Genomic DNA, 6,793 nt, shown 5'->3' with positions numbered 1-6,793 from the left:
CCCCAGGGATGCTCAGGCCCGGGTATTTAGTGAGAAGCTTGGGCCGGTTGTTCTAGCGGTGGCCATGTTTTAACCTGGCAAATGGGACGCCTGATAGTGGGTAGTTGCAGTCGTCACTGTAAGTTTCCGCCCGCCGGAGGAGGGCCCAGGCGGTTGCCGTGACAACCGGAACAGATTTAGGCCTCCTGGACAGGATGGAGGCGACAGCGGAAGTACCTCGCTCTAATGTCATGACATCAGTTAGTAGCTTCAGAGTGAGATTTGTGGTCTTTGGAGAGGAAAATGCCAAGTCCTCAGAGTGGGAGGAAAATTAAAATCATCTGGGGTCTCTTCTTTCATAAAACGGGGATACCGTGGTCCAGAGAAGCAGTGACTTGCCCTAGTTCACAGTAGGTTGGGGGCAGAGGTGGCCTAGAACTGGCGTCACTGGATGCCCAGTTCTCAGCAGGGAAGTCTTGACTAGTCCCCAAAGTAGGTCCAATTCTGGTGACCGAGTGACCACATATAGTCATGTACTTATTGTTCTTGGTGGTTCAGGCTCTGCACTTGTTTGCATGCTTATTTGACTAATTTGTTAAGTTCTTCCGTGTGGGCATAGATTGTATGTGTTGTTTTTTGTTTTGTTTTTTATTTATTTGACAGAGACACAGTGAGAAAGGGAACACAAGCAGGGGCAATGGGAGAGGGAGAAGCAGGCCTCCCGCTGAGCAGGGAGCCGATGCAGGGCTCAATCCCAGGGTCCTGGGATCATGACCTGAGCCGAAGGCAGCCGCTTAACGACTGAGCCGCCCAGGTGCCCCAGATTATATGTGGTTTTGCTTGTCATATCCGCTGTACATAGTACAGTGCCTGGCACTGTATTTAAACACACACGCACACACACACACACACACACACACACACTAAATGAGTAGTGTTACGAGGTGTTATCCATTCCAGATCATCTATCTAACCCTCTGGCCAGGCACTTTCCAAAATCACTGTGCCCATCATGCTACTTGCCCACTGGACAGTGGCTACAATGGCTCCTCTTCATCTGCACCTACAAAAAAAGGCCCAACCTCTTCATTCTGGCACTCCTCAGGCTCTTCACAATATGATCCAACTTCACCTTGGCATTTGGTACTGTTGCTGTGCTATATTCCAGCCTGCCTCATATAAGAGTTCTCTTTGATATTTTCCCCAAAACTTATTCCCCTGTTTCATCTCAGAAAATTCACCCAGTCTCTCAGGCAGAACCTAGGATTGTTCTAGTGTGGCCTCTGTTTCTCCAAATGTTTTCCCACCTCCATTTGCTCTACTTCAAAAGTAGACCCACTGGGGCACCTGGGTGGCTCAGTCGTTAAGTGTCTGCCTTCAGCTCAGGTCATGATCCCAGGATCCTGGGATCGAGCCCCACATCGGGCTCCCTGCTCTGCAGGAAGCCTGCTTCTCCCTCTCCCACTCCTGCTTGTGTCCCCTCTCTTGCTGTCTCTCTCTCTCTCTTTTTGTCAAATAAATAAACAAAATCTTAAAAAAAAAAAAAAGTAAACCCACATCTGCTCTTTTCTCCCTGTTTGCACTATCACCCTAGTCCGAGATTCCATCATCTATGGCCTGGATCATTGCGGTAGCCTCCTGATCAGTGTCCCTGCTTTCACTCTTTTCCCACACTCTATTCTTCATGGAGCAGCATTAAAAAAAAAATCTTTTTTTTAAGATTTTATTTATTTATTTGACAGAGACAGAGAGGGAACACAAGCAGGGGGAGTGGGAGAAGGAGAAGCAGGCTTCCCGCCAAGCAGGGAGCCCAATGTGGGGCTTGATCCCAGGACCCTGGGATCATGACCTGAGCCAAAGGCAGACCCTTAACGACTGAGCCACCCAGGTGTCCCTTGTCTTAAATGTGCTTTGTCTTAAATGTAAATTTAAGTGCTTGTCTTAAATGTAAATTAGATCATGTTGTTCCTGGGCTTACTTTCCTTCCCATAACTCTTACAATAAAAATCTAAACTCAGCCTTACGATCTTCATGGCCCCATGTGACCAAGACCTTGCCTGCATCTCCAGCCTCACTTCCTGTGCCTGCTGTCTCCCTCAGTTCACTCCAGCCGTGCTGGCCTGGTCTCCACCCGTGGAACTGAGCACATTCTCACTTCCAGATTTTTGGGTGAGTTCTTCCCTCTTCCTGGAATGCTCTTCCCTTGGGTCTTCCCTGGCTGGCTCCTCTTTGCCATTCAGATTTCGATTCAAATATCACCTCGGGGCGGGGGGCATTCCTTGACACCACATCTAAAGTAGCATTGCCCCCCCCCACATTCTAGTCATCTATCATGTTACAATGTTTCATTTTATCATAGTACTTGTCAGTACTTGAATTGTCCTCTTTAAAGTTTAATGTATATTGTAGCATTGTCCTCTTCTTATTCACTCCTATATCCCCAGTGCCTAGAATAATATCTGGCATGAATTTAATAAATGTTATTAGATATCATCATTGTCATCATTGTTGTCGTCGTCGTCCTGTATTGAATTCTTACTAGGTGCCCGATGTTGTACTAAGTACAATGCGTTGTTTCATTTCCATCGCAGTGCTTTGAGATAGGTATTACTACTCGTTTATAATGAGGAGCTGAGGCTGACAGAGGCTAAGTGACTTCCCTACCAGCAAAAAGATAAATGGAGAGGTCAGGACTTGAACCCAGGTCCACATCTTTTAACTACTCAATAGTTTAACTACTAAGTAGTCTTGTCTTTACCTTTGTAACCCCCTACCCAGTCCCCCCCCCCAAAAAAAGTAGGTAGAATTGCACTGCAAAATCTCAGAGAGGAAGAAGTCTTATAGTCTGGGCTGAAGGTCAAGGGGTATCTGCTGGGAGAGAAAATAGGTGAGCCCCAGACTACAAACTGGGGTCATGTGATGCACATTTTATTCCACAAATATATTAAACCTATTGAGTTCCCACCCCCTTAACAGGCTCTATTCTAAGTGCTGAGGATTACATTTCTATGAAAATCTCACCCCCCTAACCCCCTCTGCCCAGCAAAGGGCTCCTAGGAGAACGTTCTGTTGGATATCTGTGCACCCTGGAAGCAAGAGCATGTAAGTCATCTCTCAGGCACTGAAACTAGCCAAAGCCAACATCCAGGGATGTGCTTCTGAGGACCTGGGGCAGGCCCAGGTGTGTTTATTTTGGAGCAGGCTGGATAACAGGGAGATCAGGAATTCCAAAGACTGAAAAACAGTCAACTCATTTCCAAAACCTCAACTACCTGAGGCAGACAGAGGTGGGTGGGAAATTCCTGTTATTGTTTCAGCTTTAGCCAAAGGGGAAAACTTGGATTCCGGCCCTTTTTAGAGCACAGAGCGCTTTCCTGAGTTCATGGAAGCCATTAGAGGTGAGGCAGAGCTTGGTAATGGAAGGTCCATCTGCTGGAAAATATCACCTCCCCTAGGGACACATCATTCCTCCCAGGCATCCTGGATCAGCTCCAAGCTCCAGTATTGCTTACTGAGAAGGAATAGCAACAGCCACCTAATTATTGTGGAATTAATTCTCTTTGATTCCAACTAGATCCAGTTCTGAAGTTTAAATTGCAGTTGGATGCTGTGGATGAGAGGTTGATTTGCAGCTTTCCATAGAACCAACAGAAAAATGAGAACAGCAGACGTGGCACTTTGGCCACACTCCCCTTCCATCATGGGATCATACAGAGAGTACATTGATATATTCTATTCCCATAAATTATTCAGGACCACACCAGAAGATCTAGTCTTATAAGGGGTTAACAAGGCACATGTGAAGAAAGCGGCTAGATTTTGTTGAATTCTGGTGACAGGGGAAACTCTTATGACAAATGGGAAGATTTAAATTCCAGAAGGCATCAGATTTGGGATTTTTCTCTGCAGAATAAATCTGCAGCAGCCTTTTCTTCCTCTTACAGAGCAGAGGGTTTCTCAAATTAAGGATCCTCCAATCCACTTTTTTCACTTTGCTGTCAGTGAGCAGGCAAACCTGACCAACACCCCCTTGCAGAAGACCCTTGCCTCCCACTGCCTGCCCTGCTCACACTCTGTATTCCAGCCACAAACGACACTGACCCCTGCACTGTGCCCCTGTCACTCAGCATGCTGCGCTTAACCACCTCTGGACCTTGGCACATGGTGTTCCCTCTGCCTCCATCGATCTGTGTCTAGACGAGGTTAGGTCCCTCAGCCCTGCGCTCCCCTGACGCCTGGTACTGCCCAACCATCCCACTTTATTGTAATTGCTTGTTTAACTCCCTGCTCTTGCTGTAGACACCGTGGGGGTGGGGGCCAGATCCGTCTTGTTTGCCTCTGACTCCCCAGAGCCTATTACAGTTCCTGGCACAAAGCAGTGAGAGGAAAACGGACTCGTCAGGTTAGATTTTGCCGATCTGAATGATCTGTATGCTGCCTTTACAGCCTGGAATATACTAAGAAATGAAGACCAAAGAATAACATGGCAGGAATGTGAGAAAGCTGCCTGAAGCTTGCGCCCCTCCTTCCTTTCTCTTCAGCTTACCCAGCTCCTGAACTTATGAGCAAAATCCGTGGATTTTTTTGCTGACCACAGTAACAGAAGAGACTATAAAATTCAGCTTTCCATCTGGTTCTTCATGGTCCAAGAAAATACAACCGTTCCAAACTCCAGAGAGACAAGCACTCAAATCATGAAAGCTTAAACCAGCCTGTTGACTCCCCCAAGAGCTGCATGAATGTGACTCAGGAAGAAAAGTGAAGAAAGCGTCATTTACTGTGTAAGGATCGATTCCCTGGTGGCCCTCGAAGGGTAGGAGTTTGATGTTTACCCATAGTGATAGTCCCCTCTGGCCTTCAAAGCCAACCCACTCGATCCAACCGCTGGTCCTTGCTTCCTTCTCTACTCATGCCCATGTGCTCTTTATCACGACGCCAATCGTCAGCACTTCGCAGACTGGGGCTGGAAGTGGGAGCTGGCCTTCCAATAGGAATGCTTTAACATCTGTCTCACCCACCGTCCAAAGCTGGCTGCTACTTCAATGCAAAGATGATGCATTTGCTTTTTAATGTTGGATGTTAGAACCAGAGTTAACTGAGAATGGCTGATGAGGGACAAAATAAGAAGCAACGCCCCGTTGATCTAAAAGCATCACATGAGATACTCGGGCATGCTTGGGAGTCTGCCCGATGTCATTCCCCTGGCCACTGGCACACCTCTGCTCCTGGCAGGAAGAAAATAGGGCAAAGGTTCTGAAAAGCCATGAGTAGGCTGGTCTGGTATCCGGGGCGCAACTGGAGAAGGGAATTTTCAGAACTGTGCTGGAAATGCCGGCTCTGAAGAGATGGCAGCCAGTTGGAAGGCTTCAGGCAGTTTGGATAAGCATCTAGACTCTGGGTGCATTTCTGAGCTTGCTCTGTGATCTCTTTGAAGTTTATCCAACTTGAATAAACCTTCCAGAATGCTGGGACCAGTAAAAAGGCTTTCTTTAGAAGTCCCTCTGGATGTGCCCTGTTGCTTTCTCACAGGGCAGCCAGCCCATCAGGACAAGAGATGTGAAAATGACAGAAGGAAGAGGCTTGAGATGGAATGTTTCCATAATACTCAACTTGCTGTCTTTCCCTCCCTCCCTTTTCTTCCTGACCTCTTTATATATAGAGAAAGAGATAGAAGATAGATCACCAAATTCCCAGTGGACTTTGAAGACCCCTGAGCTTAGATCTGATCATGGCTTGCCCGTGACCCCTTTGCACCGATGCACCCTGTTTCTGAAGGCCTGGGCTAAGATGTGCAGGAGAAGCACCACACGCATTAGATGAACAAAGTTTTTTTGTTTTTTTGTTTGTTTGTTTTAAAGATTTTTATTTATTTGAGAGAGAGAGAGAATGGTAGAGAGAGCATGAGAGGGAAGAAGGTCAGAGGGAGAAGCAGACTCCCCGCCGAGCAGGGAGCACGATGCAGGACTCGATCCCAGAACTCCAGGATCGTGACCTGAGCCGAAGGCAGTCGCTTAACCAACTGAGCCACCCAGGCGCCCTAGATGAACAAAGTTTAACAAAAGACGCCATTTGCAGTCCAGGAGAGCTGGTGACAGGGCTGTGTGCTGGTACAGGCAGAGAGTTCCATTTCGTTTCCTGGAGAAGCCGTCCCTGGTTGCGTAGGCCGGGAGCTGAAGCCTATCTCTCCTGTTTGCACAGACGTTCTAATGACAGAATTACTGGAGCAGCGAGAAGAGCCTGCTCGCTTGGAGACACTGGCAGGCAGGTGACTACACCCCCGCTCGGGGTGGCATTTCCCCAGGTGCACCCTGGATCGGCTCTGGGCCACTCTCAAGAAGTACCAAACACCGGTTTCTCTGGGGAAGCAACCAGGGAGGGGCCTCTATGAGCCGTAAGTGGGGCCTTCAAACCTGCCTTTGGCTCATTTATGGGGACAGGCTGTGTGACACCTTCTTTCACTTTGAGAAGTGTGCCCCAAAGGGCAGGACACAAGGTCCACAGGGGACCAAAGCATGACTCGGAAGCATCTAGAGAGGAGAGCTGAACTGGGGGCACCCTCGACAGCAGCGTCCCACAGCTCTGCCAGTTGACTGCAGACACGAGAGAAAGGCCCTTTTTTTGACCCTGGGCCCAAATGACAGGGGGATAACAGAGAGGCAGTGGCAGCAGCAGAGAACCCCGTGGAAGTGGGGTTGCAGGTAGTTTTGTTCATTTATTGATAAAAAAATATTAATAGCAATTAAGAAAAACAAAACATTCACAACCCATCACAGAGTCCTGTAAGTTTCAGCCAAATGTTCCCAATGGAGTCCTT

This window comes from Eumetopias jubatus, unplaced genomic scaffold (genome assembly GCF_037043125.1).
Source record: "Eumetopias jubatus isolate StellerSeaLion01/CBP00866 unplaced genomic scaffold, mEumJub1_p1.0 scaffold_4, whole genome shotgun sequence".
Classification (NCBI taxonomy): Eukaryota; Metazoa; Chordata; class Mammalia; order Carnivora; family Otariidae; genus Eumetopias; species Eumetopias jubatus.
Note: the sequence above shows the minus strand (reverse complement) of the source record.